Source organism: Microchirus variegatus (assembly GCF_963457635.1).
Source record: "Microchirus variegatus genome assembly, chromosome: 19".
Taxonomy (NCBI): Eukaryota; Metazoa; Chordata; class Actinopteri; order Pleuronectiformes; family Soleidae; genus Microchirus; species Microchirus variegatus.
In genome coordinates, this window is record NC_139820.1 from 16,826,282 (window position 1) to 16,842,369 (window position 16,088).

Consider the following 16,088-nt stretch of genomic DNA (forward strand, 5'->3'; position numbering starts at 1 on the left):
TAATTTTTGACAGAGATGTTGCACTGATGAAAATATACTTTAGCCATATGCTAGTTCTTGCTGTGTCTGAGTTGCACAGCAAGAAGTGTGTTTATTTACAGTGTGTCAAGCAGCTGCCGCCACACTTCTTAGGATGTAAAATAAAGGACTAAAGTGAGGATGAATTCATGTGAGGCTGATCTAATAGAGCAATTGTCTTATTGAGATGTCAATTGTGGCTTTTTCATTGATGAAGCTGGTTGTTGGAGCATCAAAGTGCAGTCGGTGTGGTGTTTTGGTGATTTGAGATCACAATCTCGTACTTTTAATCTTAAAGGCTTCTGATGTCTATACTTTAGATCCTGTTTTAAATGTGGTTGACGGTAAAATCCTCTTACATGCACACATAAGTGCTCCACCACAGGTTTAACAACGACGTTTGCTTTCAACCAAGAGACGTCTCTCATAGGCTCAAAATGATCACTTGCTTGAACAAAGATTGAATAAAATAAAATAAATGAATGGATGAATGGAAAGGATATACAAAGTCAAAACTGCAGATACAGTATTTTATGGGAATATGGGGGGCCCATACAAAATGGTCCTGAGTGCATGACATCAAACTAAAGCAAAATTGAAAGCAAAATCCTATACATTTGATGCAGACGTCAGTCTACTTTCTGCCACTAGGGGTCTCTCAGTCAAAACAATAACAAAATACATAGTTTGATGATGTTGGGAAGCAGTAGTCATGATCCATTAGTGACAAATTCATACAATAAAATTGCAAAAGAAAACAAAAAAAACAACTCACTGGCTAAGGAATAATAACATACATTTCACTCTGATGTTTCATAGTTTGACCCGTAAGTTATAGCAGAGATGCTAAAGCAGATGACCTCATTAAAAGGCAACCAAAAGGAAACTGTTTCCTCAAATAGAAATATGGATGTCTATTCATTTAAAGAGTAGTGGTAACTCAGCAGTAATGTTTATACACATCATTATTGTTTTTTTTTTGTTTTAAGAAAGTGTACATTGTTTCTATCAAAAGGCTTTGATCAAAAAACGTTTTGTGGAAGAAAAAGTAATTTCCCAGCATGAACTTGGGGGTTAAATTAGGTGTTGACATTTTACAGAGTTGATGCCAGAAAAACAGTTTTATGGACGATATGAATCTGAAATTTCAGAAATTTTATTTGGTTGCTGGCATTAGAAATTTACTTTCCCTACATGTACAATTCTTGGGAGAATGTATGATTGAAAGCAGCTTAAGGCACTAATAAGCCTTTCGCAGGTCCCCCTCTCACCCTGGGGCCCCATACAGTCACATGCTTTGCTTACTTTGTTGCAACAACCCATTGGTAAGACTCAGGACAAGTAAGACTGACAGATAATGATAATTAATGACACATGAGAATCTATCTGATCTGTGTGATTTGGCACAACTGATGAATGACATGTGCATCAAACCACTCAGAGGGAATTTGTTGTTAGGTAAACTGGCTGCCATCAATGAAACAAAGTGGATATACAACCATGGCAGAAATATGGACTCTGCCTACTTTTAATATATGGCTGATTTTCCACTGAATCCATCCATTATTTTGACAGATGCCTCCAGTCAGCAATACATCATTCATCATTACTACAGCACTTTTAAAGGTTCCTTGAATGCACAATACAAAGCTGCCTGAAAACAATTGAATACATTTACATTCCTGGCACCATTGTGTGTATTTGTGTTGGGCCTATTTGTACCATTTGTCTTATTCCCAGATTTAAGAAAAAGAAAGATAGTTTAAGGCTTCAGTGGCTTTTAACTCAACCTCTGCACTTTGCTCTTATGAGTGTATGCATGGAAGAGAGTTATTTTCTAAATGTACAGCGGCAGTGACGTCACTCTCCTGCCCACTCATTTGAATTATTAGACACTTGTTGCACAAAATGCTTGGCATTCAGTGGAGAGGAAATACAGGAAGAAGAGGACAAATGGGGACAGAAGAGCAGATTGTTATATTTGATGACTGAAATTCGCAGTGATACCAGCAACATTTTTCTTGAGGTTAGATTTGACTGTATCAAGGGAAACAGAATACAAGGTAATAATAAATTAATACAAATACAATATTGGATTAGTACAACAGCTAAGTAAAAACAATCAATCAATCAATCATTGAAACATTTGGATATTAAAGACATGAGACAAAAGTGACACAAAACACTATCATCAACAAGGAAACGGGTTGTGTAGGTAACTAAGGGAAATACAAGTCAAAAAGGCAAGGGGCACTGAAAGACACAATATATATTAAAAGGACTAAAATAAAATAAAATAACATTTAAACAGATAAATGAGATAATATAAAATGAAAAAAAAAATGTAATTAGCCAGACTAAGAAGGTTTACTTTTACAAATTAATATGAACGTTATGTGCCCTGCTGTTTTCAGGGAGGCTGTTCCACAAAAAAAGACACCGTTATGCATTGAGAACATTCCAAAACATTTCAAATACAAGTGCAGTGGCAAAGAATAAAGATGTGATCAAACGTAGAGATGAGTGTTTTGACAGAGTTGAAGAAATATTTCAAAAATACAAGTGAGTGGTTGACATTGTTACAGTGTACGCCGGTGTTTTCTACTTTCTTCTACACTGTGCTGGAGAGATTGCGTCTGATACTAGTAGGAATGAAGGACTCACTACAACTCTGCTCACTTTGTCTTGTGTGTGTCATCCATGTGTTGTTTCTTGTTGTTATCAGATACGTTACAGAATTGAGCAGGGAAGCAAACTAACATATGGGGATATAATATAAGCTTGAATGAACTGAGCTGTGTGTGTGTGTGTGTGTGTGTGTGTGTGTGTGTGTGTGTGTGTGTGTGTGTGTGTGTGTGTGTGTGTGTGTGTGTGTGTGTGTGTGTGTGTGTGTGTGTGTGTGTGTGTGTGTGTGTGTGTGCGTGTGCGTGTGCGTGTGTGTGTGCGTGTGTGTGGATGCTACACACAAAATGCTGTGAGGCCAATTTATCTCGTTCTATTTAGGAAGCCAGACAACCTCTGTGACTCTTAATACTTTTTTTTTTCCCTATCTTTCAGTTTCTCCCTCTCTGTATTCACCCACATTAAGACCTTTGACTCTTCCTGTCAGCCTCTTTTCTTTCCTATTTCTGCAAACAGCAAACTTAGGGCCAACTCTGGCCATTCTAGATCCAACCCTCATTACCCACAGAAAGATTTGTGCGGCTACACGGGTGCATGAATGTATACGGTGTGTATTTGTGTGTGCATTGCTGACGTCTGACAAGCTACACGGGTTTTACTGTGTCATGGTACTTCAGCATTTTTGTCTCATCATTTGCTGGTGAAAAAAGCATGCATCCGTCTCACGTGGTCAAATCGAGGGATTTCTTCAACTTCGGCTCACTATCTCCAGCACCACGCCTTCGTTGTAAATAACTGTCAGTCAAAGGAGCCCCTGAGACATTTTGTAAGTGTGTGCCAGGCCTTGGAAAAAAAAAACGTCTCTGTCCTTGATGCTGTAGTTAGGTCTGTGTCTCTTGGCAGCTGGTTTTATCGCTGTGCTTTCACCATTAAATCGAGATTAAAGTAAAGACACAGGCGGAGCCTGCAGATCAGCTGTTGGCTATAGTGTTGATTCTAGCAAAATACACTTAGCTGAAAAGACATGCTGGAAATAGACTGAGACTTAGGGAAAACCCACAGTAGGGAAAATGTTGCAGTAAAGCCGCTCATTGTTGCTGTTTTAAACATTCACAGCTTTTAATTAACTGCAGTGCCTGAGGGAAGTGTACACTTTGAAAGGCTCGGTAATCTCTTGTGTTTACAATTCTGTTCAGTTTTAAGCCTTGGGATATCCTTGGATCTGAACTATAGGCTGGCTGTGTAATGTTTGAGCTTACTCTATGTATAACAGGGTCAGCCTGCTACGTAAAATGTGTAACAATTAAAATGATGTGCAGAAATACGGTGGGATTTGAATACATTTACTTCCATGGCTATGCATTCAGTTACTCTGGAATTTAAGGTAAAACAGAAGAGAAGAGAATAAAGGGATGTCAAGAGACCTCCCAGTCGTGATGTGATATAGAGTCAGCCATTACATTTTCTATGCAAATCACTAAATTTTGTCAAATTGTGCTTTTGGTTACAGTAAGTTCAACAAAAGCGTCAACACTCCTGTTGTTGTTAATGCATTTTAGTCTGGACCTAAGTGGTGGATTGACTAAAACAGGATTTAGAATCAGATAGATTGAAAATAGAAACAATAATATGGCAGCACTGTGTTTACACACAGTTTATCAAACAAAATTGAAGAGTTCTTTCCAAACCCTAACAGATAAGCACCACATTATGTGCTCCAGCTGTTGCTCAGTGAAGCCTTCAGCATCACAATCTGTCACAGATAATGCCGATCCTTGCAAAGTCAGAGTTTGACTGACCTGCATCAGGTTCTTAAAGCTGTAGTCCATAATATGCTTTTAAGTGTTTTGTTCTTGATGTGTTTTACATCACGACTGACGGAAAGGAAGGATAAAATATAGCAGCTACACAAGTAAAGAGAGGGCAGTGAACTTAACCCTTTTAACACCTAAGCCTCAAAATGTCTGAATTGTTTAACTTCTTCTTATTTTTCTTTTGGTTGTAACTATTGCTTAGGTTAGTGAAATACCGCCACCTATCAGAAAATCCTCCTGAGATTTAAATCTAATTTGCGTATTGTATTTCGAACTGCGTGTGCTTGCTGTACACTCCTGAGACGATGCTGCAGCCATCCCAGGCTCAGTTCGTCCCATCCTGTTTCATTTTTAAAAAAAATTTAAAACCAAGATTTCATGAGAACGTTATACCAATTTTACCAGCATTGCCGAAGTAGTAGATGATCATGAATGAATACCACGTCATCAATCTTGAAAGGGTTAGTCAAGGTGGTTGAATTTGAAGCATAAGCAGATCTTAAAGGCAATATGTTTTTTTTTTTTTCAGTACAGTGTGCATGTACAATAATCATTTACATAAAATGAAAATTTGGATGTCAGTACATTGACAGGCGCGTGCGCACAGACGTCCGCTGCATTCGCACGTGGCTTGACACTTATCACCCGTCACCCTTCATGATGTGGTCTACCACATCATGTGTACCCGCAATACGCGTGGTCTGTATGCACGTGTATCGGACGCGTGTTTTTCAGTCTTTATGCAGGCGTAGGCGACGTTAAGGTGTTTTAGTATAGTGTGCTGGCATAAAATGCCCCTGATTGTGTGTGTGTGTGTGTGTCTGTGTGTGTGTGTGTGTGTGTACTCATCAATGCAGTTCTTTGTAATTCTGTGTGATTTGTGATTCAGGGACAAATATTTGAGCAAACATGACATGATGAAACGAGACATGGTCTGCTGGGCAGGGGCAGCGCGGGATGAGAGAATCTGTTTTCAAATGCAATGTAACCATATATCACCAGTGAGACGCACCAAACACCTGCAAGTGTATCACACCAGTTTGCTTACTTAAATTAAAATACTCTGCTTTGAAAAATGTTAGCCTGACATCGCTGTTCCACAAAATAATCGGAACTTCCACTAATATGTATGTGCCTCGCTTTGTCAAACCATCAGTCCAAAACATACACACTCTTCTTTGAACAATCTATCTGGCCCAATGAAATAATATGTGTATATATTATAAAAATATTGTAAATTACAGAAATGTTCCAGACTATAACATCTAACATTTTTGAGTATTATTTTGAATTGGTAAACCAGAAATGTACAATATTTAATAAGTGAATCGAAATGTCACCTTATGGCACCTTTAACAAAGTCAGACATGATTTTACGTTGCAGGCTCCTCCGAACGTACAACCTTCTTTAAAAGCAGATAGATGTGTGTGTGTTTCAGGTCACATGCACTTGCACACCTCCATTTATACTGGAATGAGGATCTGCGTTGTATATAGAGTTTTATGCATACTTGATCACATGTTTTATTACATTTCAATATATTGTTCTACCTGGAGCATGGACAGTCCATATGGGCTGCACACAGACATCGGAATCATCATACGGGTCCTCACAGGACACAGAACATTTCGAAATCCTTTTGATGCACACGTAGACCTTTTTTGATGACCAACTCCTGCTTTTGCTCTTCTCGAGGAGCTCACATTATCTCTAATCTTTGTTTTGATATATATATATATATGTATATATTGTGTATGTGTGTTGTTGTATTTTTTTGGCTTTGTGGGGACCTAAAATCTTGGCTGGTCCTCATGAGCTTTTTAAAAGGGCTTTGTGATGTTAAGGTTGAGGAATACATTATGTCTATGGGTCCTCACTATGAATGAAGCGCAAACGTATGTGTTGTGTAATGTGGTATCTTTTGGAGAGAACACACCATTTACATGGTGCTCCGCAACTTACCTGACAGATCTATAATATATATCCCTCTCTGGTAAAGCTCAGAGCTAATCCAATTAGCATGTATTCTCCACTTTTACTGCAGGTGACATCATTATCATGTTCCTCTGCTTAGTCTCTCTCTCTCCCCCCACCCCCTCTCTCCCCATTTTACTTTTCTTTTCCTCAGTCCCCCCCCCCCCCCCCCCCCGTTAGCCATTTTCCAAAAAGTCTCATCCATATTTCAGAGGCATTTCAAAGTAAAATGTGTGTTGGCAAAGTGCACAACATTCAGGCTAAATTTAACCCTGCTGAGAGTTTGTACATGTGTTTGTGTACATTGGTGTGTGTGTGTGTGTGAGAGGGACAGGCAGAGTGAGGGAGAGAACAACAAAGAGAAGAAGAGAATGAACGAGAGGGGATTTACTCTGGAGCAAAATGTTAAACCTCACCTCTTTGGAACAATGTTAAGCCTCATGCAACTTTATATCCCCTGCACGACAGCAGTTTACCCCTCATAGACACACACACGAGCACACAGACACTGCAGGACATGGGAGGCATTAAAAGACGTTTTGTTTTCCTTCTCTGTCGACTGTGTTAAAGGTGCATTATGTAATAAATCTAAAGCAACTGGCCGTAAAATCCTAATCTAATATGTCACAGATGCTCAGGAATAATGTTCATAAAACATAATGAACTTACCAACAAAAACAGTACGGCCAAAATATTTGCATTAAAATAATATTTTGCGAAATTATGTCTTGGCTTGAGGCGCCTCCTACCGCCGTCTACCAATCATTGCAGTCAGTAGAGTCTCAGCTGCAGAGCAAACACTGGTTGCCAATTGCGTCTGAGCTACAATGGCGGATAAAACGAAAACCTAAAAGACCGCCACGTGCGCTGGACCAACACAATCCACACCGGGAGAGCACACGACTCACAGCGGTATTTTGAATTTGAGTGTAGTAACCATTTTTGGCCACATTGATGGTGATGGTGCCTTTAATATCGCTCTCACTGATTTATTTCCCTTTCTTTTCCCCAGTCTTTTCTCACTATCTTCCTACGTTCCTTTTTTGGGATTCAGGGATACACCGTGCCCCGCATCTTGACTATGATTTAACTCTTCTCTCTCTTCATCTCTTGCTTCTTTCTCAAGTTAACACACTGTATGTTGTGTGTGGTGTATGCATGTGTGTGTACATGTGTGGGGAAGTGTGTGTGTGTGTTCTTCTATGGTGAGGGCTCATGTCCTACTTAGAGACTCCCTTCTAATTCATTGTGAAATTGGCTCTGTTCTCCAAAGACAGAAGGACATGATGAGGTTACTACGCACACACACATAATCCCTGTTAACATGACCTTGCAACTTAAATCGTGAGCGAGATGAGGATAGTAGGAAAAGCCACAAACAGAATATTGCTCTGTTTTTTTTTGTTTGTTTTTTTTAAGGTGTTTGAGAGTAGGAAGAGGAAGGGTTCATTTATTTTGCTGCTCCATGATTATTCACTGCAGAATTTCAAAGATGTATGTACAGTTTTAGCCTTTTATCATCTGGGTTTGCGTCCCTCAAGCAATTCATGGCAATTTGGCTCAGAGCACAGTGGTAATTCTAAAAAAGGTCATGGCATGAAGCTCAAATCTTTTTTCTCAAACTGCAGGATGAGGCTGTAACCTATTTCCTATAAAAATCCAGCTTTGACCGAGACATTATACTGTTATTTACCTATCAACTGCAGTCCCACCTAAACCCTGTTAGCAATTTTAAAATGTACATTTTTAAAACATGTTATATTACAAGTTAGGGTTGATTCTCATATCAAAGCCTAACGCTTTGTTCACCAAATTGTTCTGACCACCTCTCTATGTAGAGTTTGGCTCAATAACAGCTTGATGGCATTTCCTCCTTTGCCACATTGACTTTGTATTTTGGTTAGAGAATAATGAACAGAGAGACAGTTCTTAGTGGGAAGCAGTTCAGGTGAGTTTTTCTCGAATCACAGTTTAACCGACTGAGCGGAAAAAGCAGCAGGAAGACAAGCGTCCAGAGCAGAGGAATCTGAGCTGGGGTTACTGAGCGTGTTGTCTCAGAGGCAGATGAACCGAGCGGCACGAGCAGGCAGATGTCATAAATTCAAACCTTGCAGAGTGCACAGACGAAGATGGAGGTTGTACTGTTATTGTAGTGTGATGATGAGATGATCCGGCAGAACTTTGTGCATTGCACTGGTCCATGTCGCACTGATGAGGTGGTTTGACTCTTGAGTGCAGGGGAATTCAGGGGAAAGAACAGGAAATCAGAAACCACATCCACACACACACAAATAACAATAATAATAATGCACACACATTATGGAAGGTGGAAATGTAATGGGGACAAAAGAACCAACATGTTACTTTACTCTGTTTTTCTTGTCGTAGCTGTCGTGGCTTGTCTCATATGTGCATTTAATCATAAAATGTTTGGTTAAAGGGACACTGTGTAGTATTTATGGGTTTATATAACCCCAAATCCACTTTTGTATACATATTATGTGCTCCTGCATTGTCTAGTCGCTGTATAATAGTTTTTGTTTCATTTTCGTAGTGTTTCAAAAAGTCATGCAAAATAACATGGTCGCGGGCCGCGGTTGCATAGCCACTGTTAGCAGCGAGACGCCATGTTTCTACCGGAGACTGTAAGGACAAACGCGAGAGAACAAATCAAGCTGTACTTGTAGCGGAAGTCCCGCCTCCTCTCTCTCCGCTTCGTCTGCTACGGCCCGCGGTAGCTTGCCCTCTCCCTCACCTCACGAACCTCATCTGCTGACACGGAGAAAGACAACGAGGACGACATTTGACCGGCTGCGGATACCGTAGCGCTCAGGGAAGGGAGGGGGTGAGCAGAGGAGCAGTTCTTTGTTGTAAATTTCAGCCTCTCCTCTAGATGGCGCTATAAACTACTTACTTCACCTTTAAACAAAATTGCTCTGTGCCCTGCAGAAGGCCAGGTTTTTAAAACTGCAGACCTGAGGTTGCACCTGTAACTTCCCCTGGACAAGTATCTCACAGTCCAGAATAGAATGAAATCACCCATGATCAATGTGACAGAGAATCTGACAATGTTTACTTATCCACATTCAAACAGGTTGTTGTTTTGTTTTGTTTTTTTGAAAGCACTGTATCATCTGTTTTGGTAAGTTAAATTGACAGTAACACAATGTCACACTGATAAATGGAAACCTTTGTTTGACAATACTCCTCAAAAACACTCATTAATCCACAATGATACAGATGAAACAACATTAAAATTGGACTGACCTAAGTTCTTTTCTGTTTTCTCTGTATTGGATACTTCAGTGAAATAATACAAAAGAGCCACAGTCAGTTCAGAAAGTGACTTTCAACTCACAATATCATTGAACGTGTACGCCATGGCAACACAATTGTGGTTGTATAGTGTCACTTTTTTTCGATTATTATTTTCTATAACATCAACTCCACTATATTGATACATACATTTTGTTTGCATGTATTGTCATCCTGTTAGTGTGTTACATAATTGCATGCATTGTGTTTTTTGTTTTTTTGCCTGCATACAGGGACATTTTTGTAAGAAATTAGTCATTTAGTACAGAAGTGTTTCTGAAGAATCACAATTAATCAGACATTATTGTAGGAAAAAAGCACGCAGTCACCAAAGTTCATATAAAGACTGTAAACACTATTTTCGCAGTGTGACATGCAATAATATAATTCATCCAACAGACCTGAGTCATTTCACTTAAAATTAAACTGAACTAAATTAACCACCTGAGGCATGAACATATGCAGCCCGCGGGACCAAACTTTGGTGTTCCCTTGCAATATTTTTCCCTACCTGGCTCTCCGTGTGTCCTAGGTGGCCCTGCCCACTCGTGCATGGCACTTGCTCCACCGCCCCAGTCCAGCACTCATCCTCCAGCCCAAAGCTCCACGGCGCCAATAAATGGAGCTACAAATAAGGGATAGTTGGAATAATTTTTCCGCCCAGTGTTCCCCGACTCGCCCTGTCGCTTGCTCCCTGCTTCATTTATTGGAGTTGTGGAGCTCCGGCTCGAGGATGAGTGCTGGCCTGTGGCAGGGGGCTGTGGAGCTCTGGGAGCTCTTGCAGGGAGCAAGTGCCATGCACGGGCGGACAGGGCCACCTGAGGCATGGGGAGAGCTGGGGAGCTTTTCGGCAGTACCGAGGAGGGAAAGCTATTATGAGGGAACACACAAATATTGCGAAGGGGACGCAAACGTTTGGTCTAAAAATATTTCCTACCATGACCCTACCCGGGCTCCATAAGAACCTAATGATGGCAGGAGATGAAAAGTCTAGTATCACCAACATAATTCTGCATTATCATCAAACTATTTCAGACTCCTCAATCTGCAGTCATAGCATCATACGAAATCACATCATGGCAACAGAGCCATGGTGCTAAAAACGTTTTATCAGTTGTTTCCTGGGAGTTTAAAGAGGAGGATAATCTGTTCTTCTATCAGAAGACTGGAGGTCAATGACATGTCTCTAGTCTGGCAGATGTCCATGTTGCTGCTGATGGCCTAAAAAATGTGGTTGCCATTACTTGTATTGGTCATGGTTGTGTTTTTAGAGAAAGACGCAATGAACAGTGTGCTGAGCAGTGTGACTCAGAACAGAGCTGGTAGGTGTGTGTCAGATGGTTTCTTCAAAATCAGGTTACATTGGTATAAATAAAATAACCACCCATTGTTCATGTGTTTTCATACAGAAACAAGCTTTCAGCTGTTTTGTCATAATTATATTTTCATTTTTGCCATACTGTGAATAGAGTTCATAATGTTGTATGGATATTATTTGTTGAAATTGTGCGTCTGGATGAAGTTTAACTCTGAAGAATCAGGGAAAAACACAGCATTGGAAGAACACAATATGCCACTTCCTCTTTTGTGTCTGTATTGGCAGACAGACAACAGCCATGGGCCATTTTACATGATTTTACATACACGTATATGTTTTAAGAGCAGGGATGCCAGGGTTACGGCCCGACTGTATGTCACATCCGTTCATGCCAATGCAATTTTCTTATTGATGTGTGGGCCTTCATGAATAATTTCAAATTGCCTACATATCCATTTGTTGAGTCAGTGTTTGGCCTTTTCAGTCCAAAAGTGTAATCCGGCCCCCTGAGGTCTCACTTTCACCAATTTCACCCTGGCATCCCTGTTTTAGAGGAACTGAATTATAGTGCATGAGCTAACCTGTGTCATTGTGTGTGTGTGTGTGTGTGTGTGTGTGTGTGTGTGTGTGTGTGTGTGTGTGTGTGTGTGTGTGTGTGTGTGTGTGTGTGTGTGTGTGTGTGTGTGTGTGTGTGTGTGTGTGTGTGTGTTGGTTGAACTGACTTGATGCCCTTTGTTTTCTTCCACTTGAAACATGATTCAACATGATTCAGTCACTGGTCTGGAAAATAAGGGAGTCAAGAGGTTCATTATGGATATCCTCTCTCTCTCACGCACACACATACACACGCATTTAAGAAGGGCACAAACTGTTTCACCCTAAAACACACATGACTTGCTCAAAGTGTTGACTTTCTATCTTCAGCTCTCACACACACACACACACACACACACACACACACACACACAGAGACTCATGCACAGAAAACCCAGTGGTCAAGTTAATTGCATTAGACAACCTTAACATGCAGACACCTCTGTCTCTCACACATCGATACCTCTTACAGCGAGGCAAGCAAAGAAAAACAAGTAAAAGTACAAAACAAAGGGGGGCAAAACAAGCTGAGGGGAGACAAAAGTGGAGTGATTATGCAAATTGATTTATGCCAGGTTAGCAATAGCAAACAAACTTCGTTTACTCGGGGAGACTTTTACAGACTTAACCTGAGCATTGTTATCTGTGGCCTGTAGAGAATAAGACATTTCATCATCCGTTTCTGCCATTTCACTGAGAAATTCAATATTCAGAGAACAAATAAGTTTTACCATGCAGAGCTCACTCACTATAATCAACTATACTTAACAAGAACAAAACAAAAGAGAAAATAGGAGTTTTCATCAGCCGGTTTTTAAGAACAATTCTGTTTTGCACATAAAAACACCTCAATGAGAAACAGAAAATTCCAAAAAGTTGTGAAATATCACATTTAACTTTTCACGCTTAAGGGATATATCAATAAAACATAGATGCAAATGAGTGCATGGGAACATTTTTAGAGAATAAAATAGGACATTTAGAAATCACATAATTGAAAGTTTTTTATTTTTTTTACAAATGGGATTTTTTTATACAACGTCAGAGATGCAGGACACTTGAACATAATATAAAGAATGAGAAGTCATTTATGTGTGTGAAAACATCATTATGTTGAGGATAAAACAACTGTACAATCAAACAGCCACTTCATATTTAGATTATACCGAGGTCTTACCTGTTTGAACAATGTTTTTATGTTTCATCTTAAACTGCTGCCAAGTGCTCTTCTCCCCCCCCGGATTACACCTAATTGAAATAAATTAATAGTCTACCACTCAAGCAGTTTCCTCCTGTAATATTATTGTGATTGTGCAAAGGACGACATTTGAACTTCCGCATCAGCAGCAGTGTTCTCCGACGCCGTCTCCCTCTCTTTTGCTGCTGTTACACTTCCTTCTAAAAACATGCTCAAACTCACCGTATGAGTACATTAATATTTTCAACTCCAGTGGGTGAAGAACGTCACCCTCCACTTCCCCGTTGCCATGGTGACTCGTTGAAATGGGGCTCCATTAATGCTGTCTTTTTATACTTGTGGTGCACGCTCTTAACTCGTGGTGAAACTACTCCGAGTTGAACAAACTCACTCAAATCGGCTGTTCTGGAACCGAAAACTCAGTTTCCTTTCTCAGAGTAGATCAACTCAGAGTTCAGGGTTAGACTCAGAGTTTGTTGAACCTACTTTGTGAAACGGACCCCAGGTCATGTTGAACAGGATAAAAGTTCTCCGTTTTTATGCTTAGTGTTATTATTCACCGGTAGTTTGCTCTGGGCTTAGTGAGTGGTAAAGCGGTCGTCACGTGGCCTGTGATTTGTATGTTTTTTTCAGTTTTGCATTGTTTTGTTTTTGCAGCGTTTCTCCTTCTGCTTCGGCGCTTGCCCCTGTTGGCCACCGTAGTTTCTTTCCTGAAGCCATTATCATGCATGAGCAATAAAACTCCTAAGTGCAGCTTCTTCTTTCAATATTTCACAAACTTATTTTTGCAGCCAATGTGAATAATTCTCCTTATCGGTTTGAAAGAAAATCATGTCCCCGTTTTGTATTATTTTTCTATGTTTTCTCCTGTCTTGTCCATATTTCCACTCACGTATCATACTGTATTTATTTATTTTGTCTTATTTTTTCCACTCTTTCTCTTATGTTGCAATTAAAATAGTTTTAACCCAGGATACCTCTCCCTTTTTCTTTCAAATTGCCACGAAAATGCATGTAATCACTTTTTTTTCCGACTTGTCTGATGTAGAAAACCCTAAGTATCAATTACAAGTAAAATGTGACAATGTGCAATGAAAACCGACTCAGTGAAGAAATCATGACAAATGTGCCGTCACTGAAGAGATAAGACTCGCAGGAGACTGTGACATTCCTAAATTTGTACATGAAAATATTAGTGATGTAATAGCTCATCTTTACCATGATACACCAACTCCATCAAGGCTGGATTTTGTTTATGTTTCCTTTTTCTAAACCAGAATAGATCCCTTACTATTGTTGACTTTGAGGCTGAGCTGTGTCTAATACTATTCACTCTTTGTGCCTGTGTAATGTGTTCTGCTTTAATTAAGTGTTGTTGATACACACTACTAATCTGAGTTGGTGTGATTTATGCCTTCACATACAAGGCCAAGATTACCACCTGGGCCAACACCAGGTCACTGAGTGTGTGTGTGTGCCATTTATTTTTTTTTATTGTGTAATGGTAATTAGTTTTTATTTTCTGCCGACACACAGGGTTACGGTTTCTCTTCCTCGTAGTGATTCTTTCAGAACAAGTAACAGCCACTGAGCAGGTAATAATTGAATGATTTGGTTAATTAAGTGTTGCCTTACCTTTTTGTTCCTGATTAACAATCAGTTAAACACCAACACTTTTTCTTCTGTTAATTAATAAGCAGCAATAGAAGCAGTTAGAGGTTCAGCACTTTGTTTAAGAACATTCAAACAAAAGTTGGGGACTCAGGAAGATTGTCACTGTTAATGTGAAATAGCAGAGACGAATGAGAACATGAGAGAGTAAAGAAACGAAAATAAGCAGTTTTAAGTTTTTTTGGGGGGACAAATGAATACAAATGGGCGAGAGGAATGGAAATAGCGTCACAAAAGTAAAACTAAATGCATTATAAAGCATGCAAGAGTAACCTTAATATCTTTAGTGTGATACATAATCTGAGTCACAGTAATTTATATCTCTGTAACAAGTGAGTGGAGATGGGGGAATTTCTCTGGGAAGGTTATTTTAGCTGCAGCCAGACAAATTCATCATGTTTTGTGTGTGTGTGTAACAGTCTTTGGCAGTATGATCTGACCGATTGTGACTTCCCTTCGGCCTTTGCTTTGAAATTAAATTTTGCAATCCACTCACTCCTTGTGTGATTTACTATAATAGTTGACCCAAGCCCTTGCTAAATAAGGATCCTTCACTTGCAGGTATACGGTACCCGCTCCACTTCCAAGAAAGTATGGTTCATGCTCATTTTTTAAAAGTTTAAACAGCCCCTTTTCCACTTACATATCCAGGAAACCTTTATGACCTGGGGGAAATAATTATTGGTAATGCCTTGATGATGCCAGAGGTTAGAGTTGGCTGGAGTGGTTCATTGTGGTTTTTACATTAATGATGTGGCTTTTGCATTTCCGTTGTGGATCTTTCCCAGCCAGCATGTCCATGTGGGCGCCATAAGGGTCTGACAATATGGATCATGTTTGCACACTTCAAGTGTGTGCCAACATTTTAGCCTTCCCAGGCTACCTGGGTACTAAGTGGGCATGGACTTGAAGTGGACAAAGGATATGGAGGATGTGGACCAACATGGGTGGGACCACCATAACCATGGACAAACATACTTGGGACCCATATTGTCAGCCCAAATATAACCCTTATGGGGCCCACATTGACATGCTGTTTGGGTTGTAGATCTTTATACAGAGATGAGTACTGGTACAGCTCACATAAAGACAGACTGACCAATAACCTGCTAATACGATAGCAGAAATAGTGTTTTTATACCATCAGGGGAACAAAAGATAACAGTCAGCTTAAGTTATCTCTGGATGAGTTGGGACTCCATCTTATCCCAGAGCTGCGACAGAACAGTTCTTCCTGAGCGTAAACTTGAAACATTCGGAATGTAGACTATTCTAAAACCTTAGTAATTCACATTTTATTTTAAAACACAATATTATAGTGCAGTACAAAATTCACAACAGTGCAGTGCATATTCCCTAAGCGTAATATTTCTTCATCATTATTTTTTTATCCAGGAGAGCTTTGCTGAAAGCAGCCCACTCTTCTTAATGAGAGCTGCTCAATGATACCACAGTCTGAGCTGCTGGTGACAGAGCAACTCCACTAAAAATGACTGGGAGCTATGGATCTTTGCTTAATGACACCTCAGTGGTGATTGTTTGAATCGCGGCATACAATGCTCT

The 16,088-nt window shown here is 39.9% G+C and overlaps 1 protein-coding gene across 1 annotated transcript in view; it reads left to right on the forward strand.

The window, feature by feature from the left end:
• il1rapl2 (interleukin 1 receptor accessory protein-like 2) overlaps nt 1–16,088 on the forward strand; it is a gene marked incomplete at both ends in the record, with an annotated part of 340,998 nt that overhangs the window by 214,434 nt on the left and 110,476 nt on the right. The window lies entirely within an intron of this gene.